Genomic DNA, 26,904 nt, shown 5'->3' on the forward strand with positions numbered 1-26,904 from the left:
ATGATTTTGCTCGAAAACTTATGAAAATGACAAAGAATTTCTTTAATTAATGCCTACATGTATGTATCAGGTGCCCGTTATTTTGTTTCCTTATTTACCCACCCTGACAACCTTAAATCATCCTCAATGGAATAATACGCCAGGCCGGAGTTAACAATAAACCAACTCTTCACTTGATTTCTGCACGTGTATGGGTCAACCCGGAGGTTGAGTAAAAGTAGTTCAAACATACAGTACTTGAAACATTATTCAAAAATTACAAAATGTCTGAAATGAATGCCACAAGTGTTTTTCTCTTTATTTATTGACCAAAACATCCGTAAAATGTTCTCTATGGCATGACATGTCAGGCGGAAGGTAATACGTGTACATGGTGTGTAATATGAAAACTATGATATGGTACATGTACATGTAACTCAATTTCTGGCATGTATGGGACTACCTGGAAGTTGATTTAAAGTACATCGAATTCAAACTTGTGTAACTTGAAAAATCATCAAATATGACAATATTCAGGATGAATTCTTACAGAAGAAATCATCATTTATTTCTTCATTAAATTTTAGGGCAGTTGTTTTGTGTGTATACACACAGACCATTAAATTTTAGGGCAGTTGTTTTGTGTCCTAAAATTTAATGAAGAAATAAAATGATGATTTCTTCTGTAAGAATTCATCCTGAATATTGTCATATTTGATGATTTTTCACTGGACATGTATACATACATGTCCAGTGCATGGTGGCGCTAAAAAGGTATAAAAATAAATGTGTATCGGGGCAGGCTGGCAGGGGGTCACAGGGTCATTGCAACAGGTAACTTTTGAGTTGTTGTACATTGTAAAATGTTACCCTCTTTTGGGTAGGTAGACGAAAAGGAGAGGCAGTGAAGGATAGGATAAAGGAGACGGGGGTAGAGATGTAAAGTGGTTAAACTGGGGAGCCATAAAGATGAGAGACTCAGGAAGTACTACAAAGCTGCTTGTGTGATATTAACCGCATTTATTTCTTTCATTGCAACTCTTGCTTACAACAGAGTGAATATTGTTGGAGGATTCCAAAAGATAATGTATGACAAGGAATCTAATGTTCACAATTCAAGATACACACTTGGCAAATTTTGAACTTTTTTTTCTGTGAAGAGAAATAAGCAAACTTTACTTGATAACTCTAATTTTAAAATGATTTCATTTTACAAATACATGTAAGTCGTAATGTCAAAGTGCACTGTTGAATTATTCGTATTGGCGACAGAGGCAATTAATTTGTGGTTACATGACTCCGGGGGTGATTAGCCTGTGGGATAACAGAAGCATCTTTGAAGGATCTTCCAGTATATTAACAACTGTTTACATGAAAATTAAATCGCCTGTTATTTTAAATGTCACATCAAAATTTTAACAATTAGTTCTTTGATAACTTCTTTTGAACAAAAGAACTAACAAATTCAGCTTCTGCATTGAGCTCGAAAACAGAGTTCAGTCAATGCAGATGCACCCCACTGAATTTGCTTTAAATCCTTCCGACATCGACAACATCAAGTCTGGGCATTTGGGTCGCTGAGGGGGCAAGGTGATTGCTGCCCCCTTCTTCCTTAAAAAAGGGTGATTTCCCAGAGGAAGTTCTTGTGATGCCCATTGATCTACTGTACATGTACAGTACCGCCCACATCTAGTTCCTTTAACGAGCGAGGGCCCTCGATCCACACGCGAGGAACGGGCGAGGGCCTTCCCTTAAAACTCGCGTGTGTGCGAGGAACGAGCGCGTGTCAAACGAGGCGAGTCGGGTAGCTTACAGGCCTCGCGTGACTCTCCCGAGGAACGAGCGAGTGACTCGCAAACGGAGTAGTGCGCGAGGGAGATCCGCGTAGAGCCGGGAGTTTGCACTCCGATGACCATTTACGAATTGGGTCATCGCTCCCCAAACGTCATCAGCGCTAGCGAAAGCGTGACGTGACTATTGGAATTGTCTTTTCCGTTCTAAAGATGTAATAATTTAAATAAGCTGAAGTAAAATAGCCTTACCTGATAGAGACGAAAAGTCCGTGCCCAAAATTCACTTTCGAATAATGTAACACGATGAAAATTGGAACTTCGTGCACTTATACAAAGTAGCTGAATGAAAATTTGAAAAATTGCTGTTGAGTGGCCTTTAGAAAAAACGTCAATGAGAACTGGAACTCACACAAATTATAAACAGTTTTCAAAACCCTAAAGAAATGCACAAGACAAAATAATACATAATTTGAAAACAAAAATATCTGTTTCATTTACGTGTGCTGGCATGAACTTGACATGCCGTGCGACCAATTCCGTAGTTGTAATTGTAAATGTACCTTAGGCACAAGCCAGTGAATGTGAACTTTAAGGGGGTAAAATCTTCCACCGTAGTTGCCTTATAAACATCATATACTTTGAGAGGGGATAAATGACATGGTGGGCCTAAGGAGTAAAATGTGATAGCCACTGATTGGCCCCGACTATTCTTTCATTGCGTGAAATAGCTTCAGATGCAAGTTAGGGCCATCCAGCAAACGGGGAAGGGATCTGGAATGGTTAATTTTGACAAATGGATTGACCCCCGATTATGTCTTGAATCTTGCGTCTCAGAATTAGAATTTTGCTACGTGTTCGGAACTATTTGCCCGTAAGGAAACTTAACCTTCTTGCGAAATCACTTATTTTTACTCGACTTGATTATTGTGACCTTGTGGGGTGTAAGGCAGCCAATACCTTAGTGCAACGTCTCGATTTTTGTTCAATCGAACAGGAAGGGTCATCTTGAAGGTTCCACCAAGAACACCTCGTGTTTTCGTTTATAACAAGTTGGGATGGGAGCTTACACGTCAGACGTGAACGCCATCTGAATATGATGGTTTATAAATGTTTAAGTGGCCTTGTTTCCAGATTACCTTAGCACTTTGTTTTCTTATGTAAGCAATCGGCACTCTTATCATACTAGGCATTGTGTGGAGGAAAATCTCTGTCTCCCTCAATAAAGGACAGGATTTAGGAAGAGAACATTTCCAATTTCGAGGTGTGCAGGCTTGGAACAACCTGCCTGTGGCGATAAAGCTTCCCGTCCCAACAAGTTTAAGTAATTTTAAAAATCAGCTCCCTGTAATGTTTTATTGTAAATTTATAATTGATACTCTGCTTACTTTATATTCTTAGTTTTCTTTACTCATATTATTTAAATTATTCTCAGTATTTTTATCTACAGATATGTAGTTTTACCTGGTTCCATTTTAATCCGCTTTGTCTTATATCTTATGATTGTTCACTAGGACTCATGGGGAGAACAGTTTATTTTTTTAAGAACTGAATGAGTCACCCAGTATAAATTAGAAATAATAATAATGTCCCCTGAAAAAGGAAACCTCTTAACAATGACGAAGATAAACTACTGGAATAATCTAAATTAGCACAAGTATTCCTCATTGAGTAAATAACAATCGTCTTTCTAAAGGATTTTTCTTTCAGTCACTGTAATGTGTACCATCTTAAATAGAATATGGGGGCAAACGAAACCCAAAAATATCGTTTAAATGATAAAGCATGTTAATAAATTTGACTGTTGTTTTGATGATTTCAGCCAAGAAAACCAGATACATTTCCATACTTTTACAAGTGTTTTCTATAAAAAAGCAAACACCACATTTATTAGTACTAAGCAATATATACACGCAGTGTATACAGATGGAACTATAATGGCATAGGGGGTACTCGTGACCGACGACAGCTCACCACGATGAGTGTTACAAGGGGCCGCTAAGCAAGGGGATTAAAGATATGGTGAATAGGAAGTTTTCACCCTATAGACTCCACCTAACTGAGCCTGGTAAGCGTTGCCGGTTAATTTTCTTCCCCAGTGACTGGATGAGTCAACGCCTGTAATTACTGTGGTGCAACAGATTCTAAGCTAGGGTATAAAGTGTGGGGGAATGAATGTAGCAAGCTAGTTTCCATAACACATGTACATGAGTTTCTACCGGCTGCAGCATCTAACACTGACCATCATGTCACGCCTGCCTCTAGTCGTCAAACACCAGATAATCTGCCCTTGATAAAGATGGGCACTCTCCAGCGGCCATTCGCCGAAAACTTTTAGGTGATGGTTTCCGAACAGAGACACGCACAGTTCGGCGTTTTCTCCAGCGCTACAAGGTGCACGGAAGATTTGCCGACAAGCCAAGGCCCGGGGCGAAGCTCAAGACTCCAACCGCAGCATCTCGACCTCATAGATACCCTTTACGAGAACGATGACGAGCTAACAGCCCAAGACATTCAGCGAGCCTTAATGGACGAAGGGGTTGAGGTCTCCCTTTCACAGTAAAGCGAGTGAGGAAAAAACTTCAGTGGGTCAAAACGGGGACTAAGTATTGTCAATTGATTCGCATCCACCAACAGACAGTCAAGGCTCGAATTTTGCCGAGCTGCATTGGCTCGGAACGAGACCTTTGACAATGTCATTTTTACGGACGAGTGTTCGATACAGATGGGAGTCCCCATAGTAAACTTACGTTTAGAAAAATTGGCAATCCAAGAAAACTTAAACCAAAGGCAAAGCATCCCTATAAGGTCCATGTTTGGGGGGGGAATTTCAACACGGGGCGTTACTCAAGTGCTCATTTTCGAGAAAATCATGGATAGTCAATTCTACCAAGAAGAGATCCTGAAAAATACACTTCTTCCATTTGCAAACACTGTGTTCCCTGACGGATACAGATTTCAAACACGACAATGATCCCAAACACACTAGTAAAGCCACAGTTGAGTTCATGAAAGCAAACGGGATAAATTGGTTCAAAACTCCCGCTGAGTCCCCAGACCTCAACCCCATCGAAAACCTGTGGCATCAGCTCAAGCACCACCTTCGAAGGCGAGTGAAGCCCAAGACTGCTGAAGAGCTGAAGGCAGGTATCCTGGAATTTTGGAGTACGACACCGACCCGAGAACTGTGCAAGAAGTACATACACCACCTACAGAAGGTTATGCCGGGTAGTGGTGGAGAGGAAGGGGCTGCGCATCTGGGTATTAACACCCATTCATACCAACGGCTCTTTTCAGGGCCGCCATATCTATAAAAGAGATAGACCTAATAAATGGCTTGCTATTAATTTCCATTCAATGTCAGGACTATAGGAATTCAAATTCGGTAGATCCGAATAACTGGATTTTTAATCAATTTGTGGGCGTAATAGCCGTACATGTTGATGCATAAAATTAAAAATACAGAACTTTCCAAACTGCTTGAAAGATTTAACAAAGTTAGACTTGGTACACGCGGCAAAAATAATACCGAAACAAAAACATGTGTTAAACCGCCACGGATGGGGTTAAAAAGAGAAATGGATAGCATGTACATGAGCATTCATGTGGGCATTGAGGGGTTAGCGTTTTCGTACATGTACATGTATTGGTATATGGGTGGCAGGCTTACGGAGTAGTTTCTGCTAGCGAAAATGTTTTACTTCCATCGACGTTTCAGCGGCCATAATCTTAACTACTGTAAGCACTTCTCAATTGGTTGGGATCTACGGCATTTAATTAAAAACCGTACTCAGATTAAAACAAACGGACATTGGGCCTTGCAAGGTCTTGTGGATATGCCCTTTGCGCTTTTGTACCCCACGTAAAGGTATGCTTTCACGAGAAAAACGACTACCGGTACTGTCCCCTCTTACAAACTAAAACTACAATTTTTGATGAAGTTTTCTGTAATTGATTTCATGACCTAGAAAATTCTTCATAACTTTGGCAAAATTTCTCCCATCCGTATAAATTGACAGAAAAGTGACTGCAGCCCCCTTATTTGGGTGTCCCTTTATGATTTGTGAAGTTCCCAAGTCCCTATTGTTCCGTTCGAAAAAAATCACCGCCATTGAAACCTCTGGCGGCGCGACACCAGTAAGTACCATCTATTGTCCATTTTCCTCGTAACCCCCCCCTCCCCGCGATGCACAGTCATTAGAACAGCGCTGCATGAATCAGCGGATTATTGATTAGTAAGTTAAGTTTCTTCTCCACGCAAATCACTGTTTCAAAGGACATCAAAGTCTCCGTTGTGAGAACTTCTTCACTATCCAGATTACAATCGATCGAAGCCTCTCACGGTGTGGGAACACCTAATCTTTAACATTTGGAGTTGAAACGGACCGCCTATCGTCGGTTAACAATAAAGGAGGAGGGGGGGTTACGTCGGGCGTGGTTTGATGGTTGAAAGGTCCACGAGCCTCTGCTTATTTCATATCCAATTCACAAGAACAATAGGTTGCGTCAGTGAGAAACGCTGACGCCACGTCGTATGGCTTGCTAAAATCATCGCATTTTGAAGTTGTCTTCCTTGCACTTCAGTCACCAAACATTCCAACATGTCGATTCGACGTCAATTGAAAGTTTTTCGTGAAGCCCTCCATACATTTTATTGACGAAGGCACAACTGCCGTCCTTCCCACTAAGTTGACAAGAGGCACAGCGCAAGCAATGCTAAAAGTCGGAGAAACTGTGGAAGTGTGCTGGGAAAACAGCGTAGTTCCTGGCAAAATCATCCTGCTTTCCGGTGAGTGTAATAACTGGGGGGAAAAGAGACAGATGTTAACTTTAACACAATGTATATGATAGCCAACAAATCTTTAATGTAAAGAATGATTTATGTCAACCAACATACAGTGTACATGTATGTTGAAATTTCAACTTAGTTTCCGACTGGCACGAGTGCGATGCGTCCAAGGTTGTGTTGGTTCCAATTAACAAGATCCCCTCGGATCAAGTGAACCCGGATGACTTGGTGATACAACTATGAGATATCGAAAGTTTAATGTTTGGAATTGCCAATAGCATTTCAAGAGTATATGTATTTTAATGCAAGTCTTTAAAATGTCTCTCTTTTAAGATGACCATTCCGAGCTCCTCCGTGCTCAACGAGAGATGGACAGTACCTCAGCTTTCAAAAAACTGTCTGGTAAGTGCGTTTATACCACTGATTATCGATATGTGTACTTTTCAAAAACCTGTTGTGGCAGTGTGGAATCAAAATTTTTTCGTATTCCAAACAGTTACCTCGCAGTTATTTTATCCGTACTATTTATCAGCCGCATCTAAATTTTCACTTTTTCACTAAATTTTACTTCATGTTTTCTCTTGATATTCATTATCATGCAAACATGGCAAGCACCTTGGTATTCATTCTGTCAATGACTTTTCGTCGCACTTTTGCTGCAAACTGCTGTATTTTATACTTAATTAGATATTTTTAGTATATCAGTTGGATTTCCTGTCATTTTTTTTATTCTGAAAGCTCAAACCCCAACTTGCTGACGCTGAATGCGTCACACCTTTAAGTATCAAAAAGCGTAAATACACACGAGTTTGTGAGAATCTACGTCCCTTCTGTGAAAACTGTATCAATACTCATGCATATCTAACCGTAATTATTTCACTCTGACTAGGATGTCACAACGTCGGGTAGTGACGTCAGTATGAATGAGAATTCAACCGAGATGACAGGGAGCCAGAATGGAAACAGAAAGACAAACGTAAATATCTTAATTAATGAATCTTAGTTAATGCATTACTGGGTCATTGCAACCACCAAAATCAATCGCAAATGTGGCGTCAAAAGTAGTTCTTGACGAGAGGAGATTTATATGCATTTGGCGATTTCATGTTTCTTTAAACTGTTGGCTGTCATTCGTTATTTAAAATCTAACATGCATAACCGTAGAATGGACGCTTAATGCACATTTTTCGTGGCCATTTCTTTCCAGGCATGCAAGGAAACAGTGACGAAGCAAAAGGGTTGCAGTGTTAAGGCGCAAGGGACACAGCGGTATGTTTTAATAAGTAAATAGGAACACGTAATAAAAAATTTGATTTTGGCTTAACTCTTCTTTTTTTGAAATGTGACATTAAATATATATCTCTTGCCCTTTTCACAGGAAACTGCATGTGCAAAGAAAATAAAGACAGCGAAGGTTGTGGTCCAGGAGAAAAATGCAACTAAGGCAAAGAAGAAGGAGGTATGATGGTATAAGTAGATCGTTTTAATTTATGAGCTAATAAAAATTCATTCATGAAAGAAAAAAAATCATAAAAGTCAAAATTAAGCCTCTTTGCAACTACGTTACATGTTTCTTTCCACACTGTTTGGACTATTTAAAGATGCATGTTTTGATTTATTGGGCCATCTTCAAAACTAAGTATTTACTCATTGTCCCTTTCAACCCAGCCTGCAAGAGTTGTATGCAGAGGGGCCGGGCCATTGGAACCACTCTGCGACATAACAAATACGGTTGGTTTGAGTAATTTACTTTAAAGAGCAAGGACACATACAGTTTATTTACGTTATTTTGTTTTCTGAATTATTCTTTGTAAATTTCTTGTGTAGATACAGGAAAAAGACAAAAAAAAATACTCTACAGTTGCTTTTTACATCACCTACTGAAAAAAAAAAATAAGGACCAAATTTTACGGCTTTCCTATCCACACATTTCACTTCTAGCATGTAAATACCCCACTTACCATTCGGGCAGAATCGTTCAAATAAAGATCATGCTTACAGTCCACAATTCCTCATCAACCTGTAAAATGTGATTATTGAAAGAATGAACAACAGGTGGGATATGCTACACTACAGAAAATAATTCAATGCTGGGGCTCCTCTGCAAGTTAGTTACATGCATTTCAAAGAGACATGCTTGAGTCCTGTAATATTTTGTTGCAGCAGGTATGGAATTTAGTTGCACCAAGACTTGATGAGGAAATCCCCATGGAGGTGGAACCCCAAGACCAGCAGGGACCCGCAGATCAGCAGGGACCCACAGATCAGCAGGGACCCACAGATCAGCAGGGACCCACAGATCAGCAGGGACCCACAGATCAGCTGGAATCCACAGACCAGCAGGGATCCACAGATCAGCAGGGACCCACAGATCAGCAGGGTCCCACAGACCAGCAGGGTCCCACAGACCAGCAGGCCTCAGAAGGCCAGCAGGCTTCAGAAGGCCAAGCAGAACAGGAGTGGCAGTCAACATTGCATGATGATATGCTTGGGCTACCTGAAGAGCATGACTGGCCATTTTCTCCAGTACCCTCCCCTTCAACTTCAAGCAGTGTGCAATTGGGTTCACTCGACCTATCAAAGGTAAATCACTTGTTAGCTTTTGTATTCTTTTTGTAGCAAAACCATTTTCTAAAATTCTTTGACAAACTGCCAAAACTAATTAACTCAAATGAAGTTCTTATCACTGAGGATTACATGAATGGGAAATGGAAAGCCCAACATCGGGGCTGGATTAAATTAATAGAACGCTCATCCTTTGCAGCTGGGTGCAGACATTCTGAATTCAAATGAGCATTTTATAACACGACATGTCAACACTTAAACACGACATTTAAACACGACATGTCAGTTAAACACCAAGGCAATACCATCTGCAGCAGATACACTGATGTTTTTATGCAGAACAAAATGAATCGCTCATTCACTGATTACATGTATGTACGCATGTAGTTGGGATTGTAACTTGTGAGACAGCCAAGTTAAAATGCGGTTAGTAGAAAAAGTATATAGAGTACCGAAGTGTGACATCACTGTGAACCAGAAGTGCAGTACAAACAAATGGAGTACGCGCGCATGTTGGTTCACGCGCTGGTTCTGCCGTAATGCCTTTTACACACAGAATTGTGCGCAGTGTTGTATTAACTTCGATATAAAAAAGGGGCTTTTAAGGTCAAAAGGTGCTGAAAAGGTCAAAAGGTGCTGAAATGCACAATGAAGATGTAACTTTTCTTTGCTTAAGATGAAAAACTAACTTAAACCTGTACTCTTTTTTTACTTACGTGTAGCTTGATTGTAAACTCATGCCCCTGCTTGAAGACTGTGGAGGAGTTAACAAAACTGGCCCTTGGAAACAGGAAGTTGCTTGAGGAAAACAACAGGCTTCTTCAGCTCCTCCTGAAGGAAAAGAGTAGTGGCGCTACTGGTATTCACACTACGAGTTCAGACTACATACAAATCCAGGCTATACCGAACATTGAGGGTTTTCAGGCAGGTACTGAGGAGTCATTAATTTCACACGAAAAAATCATGCAGATCTTCAACAAACGATCCTCAATTCCTAATTTTGCATTAACTTTGATAAGGGAATTATTTACAGAGTCAGAGATGATGAGATCTAACTGTAGGGGGGTCAGGGGGAAGGATACGTTAGATCCTCATAGATTGACGTTTGTCAAGGATATAGTTGAAAAGTATGTTTCCATACCCAAGCAGGAGTATGAGGTTTATTGGAGCAAAAAGTGTGTAACTGCTATTGATGAAGGATGTAGAAGGCTGTGCAGGAAGCCCAAAGGAGACATTTAGAAAGACCCAGTGAGGTACAAAAAATTCTAACTTGCAAATTAAAGTAAATACATGTACCAAACAAACATGCTTAGCTGGATTTATGAGAAAGGGGCAGGAGGGTGCTTTTTTATTTTCAAGATGGCCGGCATTAATTTTACAAAATCAAACTCTTGATTTTCCATTGTAAACATGAAACAGTTGTGTACACATTTCAATATTAACAAGTAAAACATGGGTACTAAGAGTACATGTATTTGGAAAATTCAGGTGTGAGAAACTGATGGGAAACAAAGTGGAAGTTCCTCAAGCTTATTGTGCTGATGAGTATTCTATTGTTTTAGCTTAATTGACCTTTGACTTCATTGTTTTGCAACCAAATTCAATAAAGTTCTTAAGACCATAGAGAAGAATCCACACACCAAATTTGAAGTCAGTAAGATAATTTTTTCATCTTATTGCGCTGACAGGTATTCTATTGTTTTAGCTTATTGACCTTTAACCTCATTGTTTTGCAACCAAATTCAATAAAGTTCTTAAGACCATAGAGAAGAATCCACACACCAAATTTGAAGTCAGTAAGATTAATTTTTTTTTATCGTATTGCGCTGACAGCTATTCTATTGTTTTAGCTTAATTGACCTTTGACCTCATTGTTTTGCAACCAAATTCAATAAAGTTCTTAAGACCATAGAGAAGAATCCACACACCAAATTTGAAGTCAGTAAGATAATTTTTTCATCTTATTGCGCTGACAGGTATTCTATTGTTTTAGCTTAATTGACCTTTGACCTCATTGTTTTGCAACCAAATTCAATAAAGTTCTTAAGACCATAGAGAAGAATCCACACACCAAATTTGAAGTCAGTAAGATTAACTTTTTTTATCTTATTGCGCTGACAGGTATTCTATTGTTTTAGCTTAATTGACCTTAGACTCATTGTTTTGCAACCAAATTCAATAAAGTTCTTAAGACCATAGAGAAGAATCCACACACCAAATTTGAAGTCAGTAAGATTAACTTTTTTTATCTTATTGCGCTGGACAGGTATTCTATTGTTTTGCTTACTTGACCTTTGACCTCATTGCTTTGCAACCATATTCGATAGGGTTCTTAAGACCGCAGAGAACACTCCAGAAACCAAATTTGAAGTCGACAAGATAAAGAATTCTCAAGTTATTGCACTGACAAGAATTGTGGAAGTGCACACACACACAACACCCACTGAAGGGACAAGGCAGAAACAGCAGCCCCCTTATTGTGAGCATAACCAGGATTAAATTATTTAAGCCATCTTATTAAAAAAATAATTTTTTTTTTAATATTCTGAGGGAGAATAAGTTAAAATTTAGCACACTCTTGAGTTATAGGACTTACCCTATTCAGCGGTTTTGTGCAAAATCCATTGTCCACAGAGACCAAGAATCTGAAACATTCTTCACATATCAAGGTATTTTCAAGTAAAAACATACACAAGAAAATTGGAAAACGTTTGGCTAACCAAACTCAGTCTTGTCTGCTTTTTGTATAGGGCTGACATGATTGAAATGATTATATTATTGTATGAGGCATTACCTCTGAACTGATGATGGTAATTAACATGATGAATAGTGGCAAAATGATGATGACTAATGGTGATACAAGGTGTAAATGTTAACTGTCAGAATGCTTGTCAACAGACTTATTATTGTTTCCGTCATGTCCATGATTAGGAAAAGCTTATCTTTCCAAACTTTGCACAACGATCAAAAACGAAAAGGTGGGAGAGTTACATGAACTTGGTCCGGTCCAGGTACTAAGTATGAATATGATGAAAACAGACGATCGTCCACTGAACCTGTTGAAAGTCTGAATGAAGCCATCCGCCGCTTTGCGATGGTTCTGTGAACGAAAAAACAACTTTGTAGCTCCGTGCCCAAACTGGAGATTCACAAAAATGTCTTCCAAGGCAGCTCCGATATATCAGAACATGGTTCATGTACTCCGACCCACCACACCATCCCCATCACACGTACAGCACATGGACTGTACTGTACATGTACATGTACGTACATGACTGTACATAACGTTTACACCACACCGCCATGATGACTGCAGTATTCAGTAGTAGATTTGAGCTGCTTCAACTTACCGTATTTCCGATCAAAATTTGTTGCTGGAGGAGGACCAAATGCGACAAGGTCGGAAATACGGGGTGATGTGTAGATTTACAAGTTTGAAATAAATACAAACCATGCTAACTTTTTTTTCCAGAAAAAAATGTTGTTCATGTCTAATTTCTGATTTTGACGAAAAATAAAGTGGTTCAAGGATTTGGACAAGTTGACTTTGAGTTGGTCCCCATGTTACACACGTGTACCTGTAGGACCCTGGTTGTCTCGGGTACCAATCAACAGTCAGCGAGCAATGAATATGGACGACCATGACGTTACTGTACGTTTGTGCCCGTGGACAACGAAAACGTTGCTTGCAGTCAGAGTGTTGCGGTACAGTGCTTGAGCTTCTGCTGACGTCATGGACGTGCATATTCAATACTCGCTCTATGCGGCTCATGTCCAACCTTTTTAATTTTGTGCTACATATCTAATGCTCTACATGCAGTCATAACAACTGCCTATGCATGCATTATTTTGTGGAATAGGTCTACTTAATAATACTTAATAGGCCTATTTCTACAGCAGTTTGTTTACTTTCTTGGTAAATCTGTTTTCCAAGAGGGTAATTGCAAACAGGATAGGCTTTTTTTTTTTTACCTTTTACCTGCAGTTCAGATTTACAGTATAGGCCTACATGTTTGTATTCACATATACCCATATAAGTGGTATTTAAAGTAAATAAAGGAAAGCAAGGGGCAGCTGCTATAATTACACCAAATTTTGTCGAAAACATTCGTCCGCGGTATCTGAAGCACTAGAATCAGGCTGGGGGCCGCCGACCCCCAAATTGCTACACTCTTTCTTTGCGGACGTCTCAGAATAATTACAGAAATTCATCCAATAGCAAAATTTGTTACGCGCTGTGTGGAGACCAATTGACCAATTGAAACGCTCGTTATGTACATGTGGGCCATGGCCAGTGCCGGCCCATGAGACAATTATCACAACACATCATTCGTTTATTAAAGATTGATCAAGATAACCAATGATTTGAAATGTATCGCCAAAAGACACGTGATCAGTGCTACATGTACTTGGTTGAAAGGTTAAATTACCACACGTTTTAATCATTTAGCAGTCCATAGAAAGTGACGGCAATGTTTGTAAAAAAAGAAAGGTCTGTATTTTGCACGCACTGATCCCAAAAATCATGAAAATGAGGAGTCATCTTTGTCAGGTTTTCCCTCTGTCAGGGTAGGGGAAACACCTTTTATTTCATATCGGAAGCTCAGTGCTATAAAATTTTAACGATAGACGGTGTAACAAATTGTACAACCCCGGCCAATCCCTGCTATCGTCCCGGGTCAGCAGGGCAGCCATTGTACAACCCAGGCCACCTTTTTTGGGAACATCCCCGGGTACGTCCCCCGCTACATTTTCGAAAGTCTTGGGTCCCCCGAGTCCGGGATTACAATCGACGGGTGCATAATTAACGTTATTCTAACTCAAAACTAACAATAAATCGGACACCATATTCCCAAATACTGTTTTGATGTTGCTTGGAAAATGTGTCCGACCATTTTTTGTTTTGGTCGTACAAACACTAATAATAAGTGCTCGGCAAATGACCGCTGTCCGACTGTAATTATGAGAAAAGTTACAAATAAACTAATTCGTGTAGGATCTGAACTTCTGAAGGCGGCTCCTTAATGTCATGGAGTCCATGATAATATCTTGTAGATAATAATTGACTTCCCATAGTAGCAACCGCTGCACATATTCTGTTGACACCTCCAAGAGCCAGATAAAGTCACAACAGACACTCACTTGATAAAGCTGGGAAAAAATCTGAAGCAGTTGGAAGAGTTGAATGATGGGGGAAGGAAATGTCATTTTGTTATTTGCAGTAAATATTCTATTTCCTTAAATATACAGGTTGTTGAGCGCTTTTTAATGAAGAATGTTAATAACAAATTCTGACCCAGAGAAAGACCGATATAATTTACAATTAATTTTAATGTACAATTTTAATTGACAGATCCGTTTTCGAAATGGGAACAGTAATATAAGTGAAAAAAAATCGTTCAGCTTAACTACGATGTGTCAGACACGAGCGTATTATTTTATCCCAACCGATTTCCGGTCCGTTGAAGCCGCGCCCAGGCAGCTAGGCTGCTGGCACATTTTCACCGTTCTTTGCACTGCATGACTGACGTTGATAACCCGCATTGCCCAACTACGAACAGCTTTACGAGCGAGGGCTACTCGCTGTGTTCCGGCACGCAACCTGGCAACGAGCGAGTCCCTCGTTTAGATCGTAATCCACTAGTTATAAACTCGCGAGTGAGGGGCTTCCCTTGCGAGGCCCCTCGTTAGCTTGCGAGGCGCCTCGTACTCGTTACAGAATTTCCTCGCTCGCGCTCGCTCGTTGCTCGCGAGGAAACGGACCTACATGTGGGCGGTACTGTACATGCAGGAATTCCTACCACTGGACCATAAGGTTTCAAAGGCCAAGTCTCCCAGCTCTTGTATTGCAGACACATCCAGTGACTGGCATTCAGCAGCTGACTTCATATTCCAACCTTTGAAACACACTCAATATGGAGCCAATTGAGACATCCCTCACAGAACAACATCTTTTTGGATTCTTGTGGTTTGTTACAATCATCAGTGATGTAACAAGAGGACCATGTTGCCTCTATTAAACTATTTCTGATATTCACCAAGTACATGTACATGTAGGTCATGGTGTTGCCACCATTTAGGGTTTGGCGAGATATACATGTAGGAAGTGCAGACACCGACAAATTGGTATCTTTGAGAAAAATTCTGTGATTCCTGCAGTCTTTTGGGTTGAGTCTTGACTTGGTTGCCAACTACATGTATTTGGTCTTCAGACTTCTGTTACAACCAGTGGTCTTTATTGATTAGCCTTTGTTTTATAGTTTGATTGATGTTTATTTAATGTTGTTCATACCATGGTTACAGAGTAGAAGATGAATTAAGTTTTACAGTAGTTTGCCTTAGAATGTACAATGTCAAGCAGAAAGATAAAGCACACGTTAAAGAACAACATTTACATGCACATGTAGGTAAAGGGTGAAGCATAAATTTTCCTTTGTACCCTAAGCTATTGACAGACATACATACATGTATTATAACATAGGACAATACAAGACATGAAAATGTGTTTTGGCAATGATACACACTGACAAACACTGACAGGCAGGAGATAATACAATGCATCAAAATCCAATTCTAGTCGGTACAGGTGATGTATTCAGAAAGAATTAGATTACAAAATCTTGGTAAATGATCTTTTTTTTAGTAAATAATTGAATCCACTGTAATTTGCCATTTTCTACCTAGACAGCTGTTAAGAAGTTAACATCAAGCCTGTTCCTACTTATTCATCTCTTTGCCATCAACCTTTCAAGACGACATCACTAATTGAATAAGAGAAGAGCTACAATGTATGCATCCAAAAATTGGTAAGTTTATTTCCATTCCTGAGCAGTATAGGATTTTCATTACAGTTCATCAGTGAAAAGTACTTGAGTTTCATTCATGAATCCTGAAAGTTTATTTTCCCTTTGTCTCAGTCATGTCAGTCACAAAAATAAGAGGGAAAAGTTTTAGTTTATATATTTTTGGTCAGTTGCACAAATTTTCCTTTGTTCCCCATTCATCAAACTTGTCTTTCTCATCTTGAGAAATGTGTGGATAACAGTTCAAATTACCTCAGAGGGATGGTCTTTTTTGGCTTGTGCATCTCAACCAACCATGTTGGTTAAAATCACCTGAGCACTGATTTTAATCACAGTTTCAATCCAATGACTTATTTGAACAATAATCACTGATTTAAAGCACTCTTTTGTAAAGAGCGGTATCTCCGTTTAAACCAATTAAACCAATCAACTCAAAGTACAACGTGTCATCAACACATTCAGATTTCATTTCATCAGCACTTGACTGAACAGAACTTTGGATTTGAAGAAACTTGTGTAATATTTTCACAGTAAATGTTTGAGGGTCATTTGATTATCTGTCAAGCCAAGTGTCTTTTGGAGAGACTGTGTATGAAGAGTGAACTTTTTACACTCCAGCATGAAATCTTCCATTGTACCGCATGAATCACAAATGCTGTTATCAGGGTATTTGTTATGGAGGAATTTTGAGTACTTTACAGATACATGTACATGTACCTAGGCAAAGTCTTTTGGGCAATTCCGTATGGGAGTTGAGAAAAATGGCAAATTTAAAGCTGATAGAATGAAAATAAAGTTTACTGTGCGTTGTCAATAAACGTGCAAATGGCACAGAGCCAAAAATGTTTTTGAAAGTAAGGCAAAGTAAAAAGAACATGTTTTTCAAGATGGCCACCATTTTAAAATTTCCCGCCAGTGTTTCCACTGTTCAAAGACATGTTAAAATGAAAGACTAGTTGGACAAAAGAACTGAACATATTTACAGTGTCGTTTAGTGTTGTATTGGTCTACAATGTACAGGTTTAGATGCATTTGCTTTAACAGCCAAAAGTCAAGATTTATTTTGGATGAGTAATTTTACAGATAAAATCAAGCACCAAATGTCAACTCTCAAAATCTACAAGTGTACACGCCAAGCTATAAATAAAAACGTGTTTGTGTTTTTCCATAAACATGGGAAGATTGATTAAAAACATTTGAGGCAATTTTTTTTCTTGACATTTTGTTGGTTTACTTTTGGAAGTCTTATATTTCAACTACTGAAATTTTACCTTTGGACCATGCCCCAGATGTTGGTGCCACAAGGTTGACCTAGAAATGGTCAACTACATTGCATTTGAATATGTTCAGTCCAACTGTTGTTAACTACACTTACAATGACTTACATGTACATGTACATTGTACACGTACATGTAGCTAAATATGGTTGAGATCAAATCACTCTAGATGTCTGCATTGTAGTTCACTGCATTACAGTTCTACATGTACATGCATACATGTTACTTGTATACATGTACACATGTACATGTATGGACAATTATATTGTGATTTCACAGCACATTAGGTTATTCAGTGTTCCTGGTTTGTGTAATTCTGTGACCATGTTTAATGTATGCTGTTGGATACATGGAACAAGTCCTACCCCACAAACTAAAGCAAGATTAAGCAGTTTGAAGCTGACAGATGTAATTTGAAGCAACTGCCTTGTTTCTGATCACAACTCGGGGTTCAGAAGTTGGAAATTTCATGCTCTTTTCCAATACACCCTTGTTGCTTCATGTACCGGTGTAAAAATTGTTAAAAAAAGAAAGATTGTTGTTCAAGAATTGGCACTTTTCAAGGTACATGTACATGTACATTTCACTTGTGTAATTCCCTTACCATTTTTTGTAATCCCGTTACCACTGCCTTTTTTTGAAAAATGACAGAGTATGGAATATTTGTAAGTATAATACCCTAAAACTGTTGCTACAATAAAGTTGGAGCTATAGGTACAGTGGAAAAAGATAAATGGGTACCTGTGGCCTCTATGTTACAGATTTCATAGAATTTGTTTTAAAAATTATGTTAGAAAAAAATGCTTCATATTTACTAACGTAATTCCGCTACTGAAACATTCTTGGCCTTGGACTTTTCTTCTTGTAGGATGTTTCAATATTTTAATATTTGATGGTAGGACTACATGTACATGTATAACATGACCTTATTGAAGTGTTTGCAATCAGGAAGGTCACACAACTACATGTTGTAATTCATAACAGGGAAAATACACATATAACAGTCAATTTTGTTCTGAAATGTAATTCTGTTACCAAGGAATTGCCTTATTATGTATGTACATCTACATGTACATATAGATGGCTTTCTTGTTGGCATCTTTTTCCCAGGTTGCAGGCCCGTTGCCTGACCAGAAACTGGGGGGGGGGTTGTCCAACTCCAAAGTTGAACCTTTGGCACGTGATAACCACATTTTTTTATAAAAAGGCTTATCATGCTGTGCTTTGGAACAAGACAAGTTACATGTACAATGTACATGTTTGTCGTGAACTGAAGGATGCATGTAAGACTTGTACTGTATACTTCAGTTTTCAATATTCAAGGCGTGTGGTAAATTGGCCTGGTGTGAATTTGCTCTTGACCTGGCGCCTGATCAAACGCTTTCTTCTGGACTTCTTTTAGGAATAAATAGCCAAGCTGTTTGTAAGATTTTGTGTTTTGTTTGAATCATTTTTATTATGACATTTGTATAAAGGTGTATTTTATTCGAGATTTCACGATCACTCCCAGTGATGAAATTTTGTTTCTAATGAAATACATGTAAGCTTTCCAGTAGTAGTGAACATTTTGTTGGCCAGTCTTAGCCGAATTCATTCCAAGTCTTTGACACTGATGTATATTGAATTACAAACTTTGCGTGGATAATGAAACAGTGTGTCCAAATTTAAAAAGTTTATTTGATGGCAAAAATATGTCTAATATCAGTGAAATGAATATGTCTAATACAGTATCAGTTGCGAGAAAGGCATTACTTCTGTTGTGTTTTTTTTTCTTCCAACTTCTTCTCCCCAAATCCCCTTTGTTTTGTACACGTTTCTTCCACCATCCACCTTAGCAACTTTGGATCTTCATCAAACTTACATCAATGAAGGACCCTTGTGTATACATGTAGATGGTCCTAGAACAAAGACGTCATGATGACGTCTTCAAGTGATTTATTATTGATTTTTTAATATCTTTTTCAGCCCATTGACTTTGTACACATTTTTGAGCCATCATTTGGGTAACTTAACTACATGTATCTTCGATCCTCATCAGAGTTACACCAAGCACAGACCTTAAGGCAAAAATAATACCAAAACAATTACGTCATGATGACGTCACCAAGTGATTTATTATTACATTTTGAATATTTAAATGTTATATTTATGTTGTAACAATTCATATAAAAATCAACTGTGGCCTTCCGCCAAATTCTGTTTGCGGGAAGTGCCAGAGTAAAAATGGGTCTTCAATTTATCTCGTGTGGGTCAAATCATGTGACCTTTCCTTCTGGACGAAACCCGAAGTGGGCTTAATGTTTAGAATTGGTAATAGGTATCAACTTGCTTTCAATGGTGTTAGTCGGTGGGGGTGTAGTATTCTTCAAATCATCTACTGATGACGTCATGTAATCATTGAGCGCCCTCTAGTGACAGGTTAAAAATTCTGAAACCGGAATTTTGAGTAGATGTCTGTGGCGAAGTTTGTCTGAATTGCCTAAATATTGACGTGTATGAGGATCTTCACCCAGTCAACACATGTATGAAATTTGGGGCCGATGACGTCATCAGATCGGAAGTTATGATTAAAAGTTCTTTTATTTTTTGAAATTTGGTAAAAAATCAACCGTAAAAGATTTAAGCTTGAATTGTTCATTAGATGCTAAAACATTGTAGTCAACTGCCTTAAGTGGATACATGTAAGTGGTGTACTTCACACAGATGAAGCAGGAATGATGAAAACCTCTTTATTTGCGAACACGAAAATCCCTTTATGCTGTATGCGTAGATTCGCAATATCTGTCTGTAACGTGTGGCCGGCAGCACACTGACGTAAGGCATATACTCAGGACCTGGCAAAATGCCAAGCATGTGGTGCTGGGAGCTTATCGCATTGTATGGAACGCCAAAAGGGACAAATGTTTAAACTCTCTATTCTGTGCACTTTCCGCGATAACAATAATGTTTTGTATTGTATTTTGCATTGCACGTGTAATTGAGTTGAAACCTTGCAGATAGTTAGGAAGGGAAGGTTTATAAACAGAGATTGACCTCATGTGATGACAATGTCATCAGCAGACGAGTCACGTGACATTAGAGGTGCGCTATTTAAAACTCCTGAAGTACATGTAACATATGTACATGTACATGTACATGTCCAATTGGGTTGTTGTTGTTGTTGTAGAATTAACGGCATGTATGGCATAAGCTAGTGCCCTTTATGCCATTAGCAAAAGGTCGCTTAGCCATGTGGTAGTACGGCTAGAAATTCAAATAGCCAAAGACACTTGATCAGACAGTAAAGAGTGGATATTATGAGAGCCAGAAAGGAAAAAGAAAAGGACATTAAAAAATGCTACAACAGAACTGCATTAACATGTGAGCAAGAGAAGAGGGAATGCCAATGATCCTCGGAACATGCAGTGTCGCTGGTGCCCTGCAAGGTTGGACCGTGCACCATGCAAATTAAGGGCCCGGGCCCCGCTGGGTTCTTCGCAGGTCCGCAACATCGTCAGGTGATGAAAGGCGACACTGTGTCCAGCCAACCATTGGCGTCCCCCTCTCCCGCACACGCGCAATAATCTCAAAATAAGGAGGAGTAAACACTCTAAAGGGAAAGTTAGATATTGACATTACAATTATGGATGTATTTTAGGATTGAATGGGAAAAATGTTTTTGCCCTAACAATTGTGTGAGATTCATTTGAGCGTCAGTTAAACCTACATGTACATGTAGTGTTTTCTGGAGGGTCTGTCTCTGTGTATTGAACTTATTACACTCAAGCAGGAAATGTTTGACGTCATCGATAGTGCCGCAAGAATCGCAAAAATTATTGGAAGTGTACATGTACATGTAGTTTAATTTCTTGTGTACGTCCTTTGCCCCATTTTGTAAAGGTAAAGGAAGGGTCAAGCTGAAGGTGCTTAAAAGGGTCAATATTTTGGACAGACTTTTTCCATTTATGTATGAGATCATTTTTAAGACAGCGTTTGATTTCGGTGTCAGAGAAAGGGATGTGATGGTCAACATTTGGTTTTTTGTTCCTAGTTTAGCTAATTTGTCAGCTTTTTCATTGCCAGGAATATCACAATAGCCTGGAATCTGTTCGAATACAACAACGTTTCCTTGGTGCTGAATATTAATGAGGGTATGTCGAATGTCACAGACAATCTTATTCTGGGGCAGGGGGTTAGCAATAGCTTGGATGGCACTTAAACAGTCAAGAGTGAAGTGGATTGACGGTTTCTATCCATTCCACGGCTAAGAGGATGGCGAAAAGTTCAGCTGTGAAAATAGAGATACCGTTGTTAAGTCTGACATTTTTGGAGTAGTTAAGTTGGGGAATATGCAGACTGCAGCCAACTGTGTTGAGGTCAGGATTAAAAGATCCATCAGTGTACATGTACATGTACATGTAGATCCGAAGTGATTTGTGCCAAACTGTATTAATAACTTCTTTGCTGATACTTCCTCGCATGTTTGGGTCATCATTGTATGAGATCTGGGAAAAGATTTCTGTAGATATGTTAGGATTGTAATAGTGCCAATATGGGAAGTTGTTAGTCAAAGGGAAGGTACATGTAACAATATCATATTTAGTAGTTCTGGCTTCAAAAGGAGTTTTGTGTTGCATTTGACTCCATTTCTCATTAAAGTAATTATTTTGCCAGTTATCTTGATCAATATACTGATTTGTATGGTTTTTGTGAGCCTTCATTTTGATGCTGTAAATGTCACTCAAGAATTGACGACGGAGGTTCAGTGGAGGGTCGCCACATTCTAGTTGAAGCTTGAAGAGAGGGGTACCTTGGAGAGCCCCTGTACAGATTTTAAGAGCTTGATATTGTATGCTGTCCAATTTTTGTTTCATGGTAGTGCAAGCGGAGTTGAAAGCTTCACATCCACATTCAAGAATTGGTTGGATTAAAGCTGAGTGTAACTGATAAAGTGTCTTGCAGTCAGCGCCCTACGTGGTTCCGCTAATACAGCGCAGGAGGTTAAGTTTTCTTTTGCATTCCATGACAATATTATGTATGTAATTTCCACGTAAGTTTGCTGTCAAAGGTAACGCCCAGGAATTTGGCTGATTGTAAAAATTGGATCGAGTGGTTCTGGATAGAGAGAGAGATGTTGGTTTTCTGTTTGTTCGTGAATAAAACTGCAATAGTTTTAGGGTAGGATAATTTGAAACCCCATTTTTCACACCAAGTGAGAATATTATCAAGACTATTTTGGATTATTTTCTTGAGGTAAGAGGTGTTCCTGTTAGACTTCCACATGGCTATGTCGTCTGCATATTGGGAAACTTTGACGTTAGGAAGGTGCTGGGAAAGAGCGTTCACTGCAATGTTGAAAAGCAAAGGACTAATGACACTGCCTTGGGGAACACCATTTTCCTGGGTTCTTTCAGTAGAGAGAATATTGTTGGCCTTAACCTGGATTTTTCTATCACAGAGAAAATTGTCAATCCAGCAGGTTATTCGCCCATACATGTACATGTATATGCCCATGGCTTGGAGTTTAATTATGATCCCTTTATGCCATAGCAGATCGTAAGCCTTCTCAATGTCAAGAAAGACTGTTAGAGTACTTTCTTTGTTAGCACAGGCTTTGTTAATGGACGACTCAAGATTAAGAATGTGATCTTCTGTGCTACGTCCTTTACGGAAGCTGCTCTGTTGCTGGCTGAAGAGGTCATGTGTTTCTATATACATGTACCACAATAAGCGGGAGTTAACCATGTGTTCCATTAGTTTGCATAAGGTGGAGGTGAGAGCTATTGGGCGGTAGGATGAAGGGCTGGCTGGATCTTTCCCTGGTTTGAGGATAGGAATGAGAATAGTGTCTTTCCACTGCTTAGGACATTGGGAGGTATACCAGATCATGTTGAAGATGATGAGTAAGTATTCCCTGATTTTAATGGGCAAATGTTTGATAACCGCATTGCTGATTTCATCTTTTCCCGGTGTTGTACGTTTGGAAGCATTAATGGCATGATTCAATTTGTCAGTGTTGAAAGGTTCATTAAGGACTCCATCATTGTTGTCTTGAAACTTGAAAGTGCTTTCCGCCTCTATTTTTGGTGTTGATGAAAGAGGGGTTGTAGTTTTCATTGCTACTGATTTTAGCAAAATTATCAACAAGGGTCTCAACTTTATCTTTGTCAGTGACAACGTTTTTACCATCATAATTAATGACTGGAATATTGGTCTTTTTGTGAGAAGGGTCAATACATTTAATTTGTTCCAGATAAGTTTAGTATTAGTTCTTGGCTTAATGTCGTTGCAAAATTGTTCCCAGTCTTTTCTTTTTGCAACTTTGATGGTTTTCTTAGCAATAGCACAGGCTCTTTTGTAGTTTATTAGATCAGATGGGAGACTAGTTTTTCTCAGTTTTTTTAAAGCCTCCTTTTTGTTTTGTATAACTTTCTGACATTCGTCATTCAACCAAGTGGTAGGTGGTTTATTTCTGGGACTAGGTTTGGTTTTAGGTACATAGAACTAGACATTGCGCAATCAAGTTCATGAATGAAGTTGTCGTATGTAGTATCAATACTGGCTGTGCTGTCTGGCTTACTGATAAGACAGTTGCATTCTTTTGCGAATTTGCCCCAATCAGCTTTTTTAAATGACCACCGAGGTGTACAGTGGTTACTGGTTTTATAAATGCGGTGATTAATTTCAATAGTGATCGGACAGTGGTCGCTCCCCATCGTGTTATTTAGAATGGTCCATTTGCATTTGGAGGCTATGCAAGGGGAGGCAAGGGATACATGTACATGAAAGGGAACTGCGTGATGAGTTAACTCTGGCACCTTCTCCAGTGTTAAGACAGACCAAGTTGTTGTTAGAGATGATATCATCAACATTTGTCCATTATGATCAAGTTTAGAGCTACCCCATAGTGGGTTGTGTCCATTAAAGTTGCCACAAATTATGCAAGGCTTGTCAGTGTTTCCCATGATTTGGTTAAGTGAGTTGAAGTCTAGTGTGGAGCAAGGGTTGTAAGCATTGGTGATGTTAATTATATTTCTACAGTCATCGTAAATTTTACCTATTTGGAACTCCAGAGGGATATTGGAACCCGTTTTGTACTTGGAAGCAACTCCATGTTTTACAAAAAAAGCACATCCACCACCACTTTTTTACATGTAGTTTGAGTTGTTTCCGTCATGGCGGTAGATATTGTAGCCACTTAATCTGAAATTTTTATTCTCTTTCAACCAAGTTTCTTGAATGCAAATGATGTCTGGTTTCTTGATCGTAGGCCAAGAGTAAATGATTTCTTTTAGTTCCTTTTGGTGAGCCAGAAGGGATTGTGCATTCCTTTGTAAGATAAGTAAACCTGTCATCAAAATGTAAATATTCATGATGTTGTGTTTATGTTACTTTTGGGGAGTTGGCTTGCGTTTGACTGGTTAGATGAGTGTGTTCCTGTTTTTTTTTTCATGAGATTTTGATGCATCTGTTTTCTTTGGGCTGGATGGAGTCTGTGGAGTTGATCTGCATCTGCCAGGCTTTTCTTTGTGTTTTTTGAGTTCTTCAAGTTCGGGACGACGGTGGTCGATAAGAAATTTAGTTGCCGCTACTCTCTCGTCTTTGTTCTTGAAGGTACATGTATCCATTATTTGCATTACTCCAGTGAGTAGTTCTAGGATATTGACTGCACTACAAAGGCACTGATGTGTGGATTCAGTTTGTGTTGCAGTTGCCTGTTCAGTTTGGGTAGTGGCATCCTTTCTTTGTTTCAAGGGGAGAGTACAGTAGTTCTAGGTTGAATAGGTCTGCTGACCTAATAGTTTTTGTTCTATTTGGGTTGTCATGACTTGTGGATTTTACCTCAGGGGTCGCCATTGGTTGTGTTGCAGGAGTAGATTTGGGTGGATGATGCTTTGGGTTTATTGAGATGTCTGTTTTGATAGCCTTTGCTGCGTCTGCATATGATATACATGTATTGTATGAAACCTTGCTGTTCTGGATGCGTCTTTCTTGTTTCATATTATTGCACCCTGCATATGCAGATGAATGTTGCTCCAATTGGGTTCAAACCTTGCATACATGTATATCTTGAAAGGGAAGTGATTTAGACGATGATTGACCTCCTGACGATGACGTCATCAGGTGAAAAGTCACTTGACATTGAAGGTGCATTCTTCACAGCACTATATACCGTGAGGTACATGTCTGATTGGGTTCAAACCTTACAGATATCTTGAAAGGGAAGAGCTCTAGACGAACATTGACCTGATATGGTAAGGACTTCATCATGTGACTAGTCATGTGACATTAAAGGTACATTCTTTACAGCCCTATATCTGGTGAACTTCATGCCTGATTGGGCTGAAAATTCGTAGATAGCTAGAATGGGAAGTGCAACAGGCAAGGTGACATGATGTAAAGGGTGCAAACTTTAATTTGTTATATCTCCTAAGGTCCGAAAGGGTTCGAATATTTCGTCACAATGGGGTCACCAAAAATAATATTAGAAACTTTAGGAACTCTTGGATAGATGTTTGAGTAAGAAGTGAGAAATCAAATGTGGTAGTATCCCAAATGAAGGAATGCCCTTTTCTTAAGAAAAAAAAAATGCGAAAAAGTCCTTTGCTCTGTCCTTAAGACAGACAAAACCTCTAGTTTTCTATATGTACTTATTTTTTGCTGTTAATTGGTAACAATGTTTGTCTGTAGTTTCTGTAGTGTTGTCATGTGTGTCCATGGAGCCTCCACTCGACAAGCATACATGTACATATACATGTATGTTTCTTAGGGGTTTCCATCCATCAACTAAATATGTACCATCGTTACCTCTGCATATTATCTGGAAATAAAGTGAAGTGAAAGGGGGTTCAGCTAATGTACATGTACACTGTACATGTCGATGACGACCAACGAAAACATAACTGACTTGTCAGGGCGCCCGGAGCGCTGCGCCGCTTCGCAGGCATGGCTGGCCATGCGGCAGTGGCCCAGGCTAGGCTGCGCAGGCATGGCTTGGTGTTTAGTGATTGATTTCTTTCTTCAAATGTTGCTGTATAAGCCGCAGGGACATTTTCAGTGTGAGAATCAATGTATAAGCAGCGTATATTCCGAAAATGGTACATGTATATTAAAAATATATATTTATTGAAAAGAAATCGACGAGCGGAACTCAGAAGCGAGCCGGGAGGTTCCTTTGAAGTTCCCCCAAACCTCCCAGCCTACAGGCCTGGTTGGTAAGGGTGAAAGAATGATCAAGTATGGTATGGGTCAAAACTGAAAGTGGATTTTTTTCCATTCATCTACGTGTGTATGAGGTCAGATTGAAGACTTTGTTTGATTTTGGTGTCAGAGAAGGGGATATGGTGGCTGACATTTGCTTTTTAGTGCTTAACTTAGCTATTTTGCCAGCTTTTTCATCACCTGGAATACTGCAATGGCCGCAGTGTTATCCAGATGTTGAATGTTAATGAAGGTAGCTGGATGTCACAAACAATTTTATTCTGAGGTATGGGATTACAAATACGTGTAGCTTGTATGGTACTAAGACAATCACTAAAAACACAGCAATGAAGAAGTTGGACATTTGTTATCCATTGTACATGTAGGGCCTGCAGGAATGGAGGATGGTAAATAACTCAGCTTTGAACATAAAAAGTTTATACATACAGATGTACTGGTACCACTGTTTAATCTGAAAATACTTAACCCTAAAAGAGCAGGGTTATATTGGCCCGTGCCAC

At 39.2% G+C, this 26,904-nt stretch overlaps 4 long non-coding RNA genes across 6 annotated transcripts in view; 3 read left to right on the top strand and 1 right to left on the bottom strand.

The window, feature by feature from the left end:
* LOC147795451 (uncharacterized) overlaps positions 1 to 26,904 on the top strand; it is a 47,321-nt gene that overhangs the window by 5,331 nt on the left and 15,086 nt on the right. The window contains exon 2 of the long non-coding RNA XR_015423879.1: positions 15,808 to 15,929. This is a non-coding gene — a long non-coding RNA (uncharacterized LOC147795451). The remainder of the gene's footprint in view (positions 1 to 15,807; positions 15,930 to 26,904) is intronic.
* Positions 5,848 to 13,221, bottom strand: LOC147795452 (uncharacterized). Of its 3 annotated transcripts, XR_015423876.1 has the most exons (7): positions 12,474 to 13,221; positions 12,115 to 12,223; positions 11,720 to 11,778; positions 9,840 to 9,954; positions 8,520 to 8,578; positions 7,425 to 7,443; positions 5,848 to 6,571 (listed from the first exon to the last, which is right to left on the bottom strand). It is a non-coding gene; the product is annotated as an uncharacterized LOC147795452 (long non-coding RNA). The 3 variants fall into 3 exon arrangements; XR_015423875.1 differs by lacking the exon at positions 7,425 to 7,443 and having other exon boundaries at positions 12,180 to 12,223; positions 12,474 to 13,218; XR_015423874.1 differs by lacking the exon at positions 7,425 to 7,443 and having other exon boundaries at positions 12,474 to 13,218.
* LOC147795453 (uncharacterized) lies at positions 6,931 to 8,018 on the top strand. Its single transcript, XR_015423878.1, has 3 exons — positions 6,931 to 6,960; positions 7,448 to 7,534; positions 7,937 to 8,018. It is a non-coding gene; the product is annotated as an uncharacterized LOC147795453 (long non-coding RNA).
* Positions 8,225 to 9,199, top strand: LOC147795454 (uncharacterized). Its single transcript, XR_015423877.1, has 2 exons — positions 8,225 to 8,289; positions 8,725 to 9,199. It is a non-coding gene; the product is annotated as an uncharacterized LOC147795454 (long non-coding RNA).

This window comes from Acanthaster planci, unplaced genomic scaffold (genome assembly GCF_054643075.1).
Source record: "Acanthaster planci isolate LZ-2023a unplaced genomic scaffold, COTS_SCS Contig24, whole genome shotgun sequence".
Classification (NCBI taxonomy): Eukaryota; Metazoa; Echinodermata; class Asteroidea; order Valvatida; family Acanthasteridae; genus Acanthaster; species Acanthaster planci.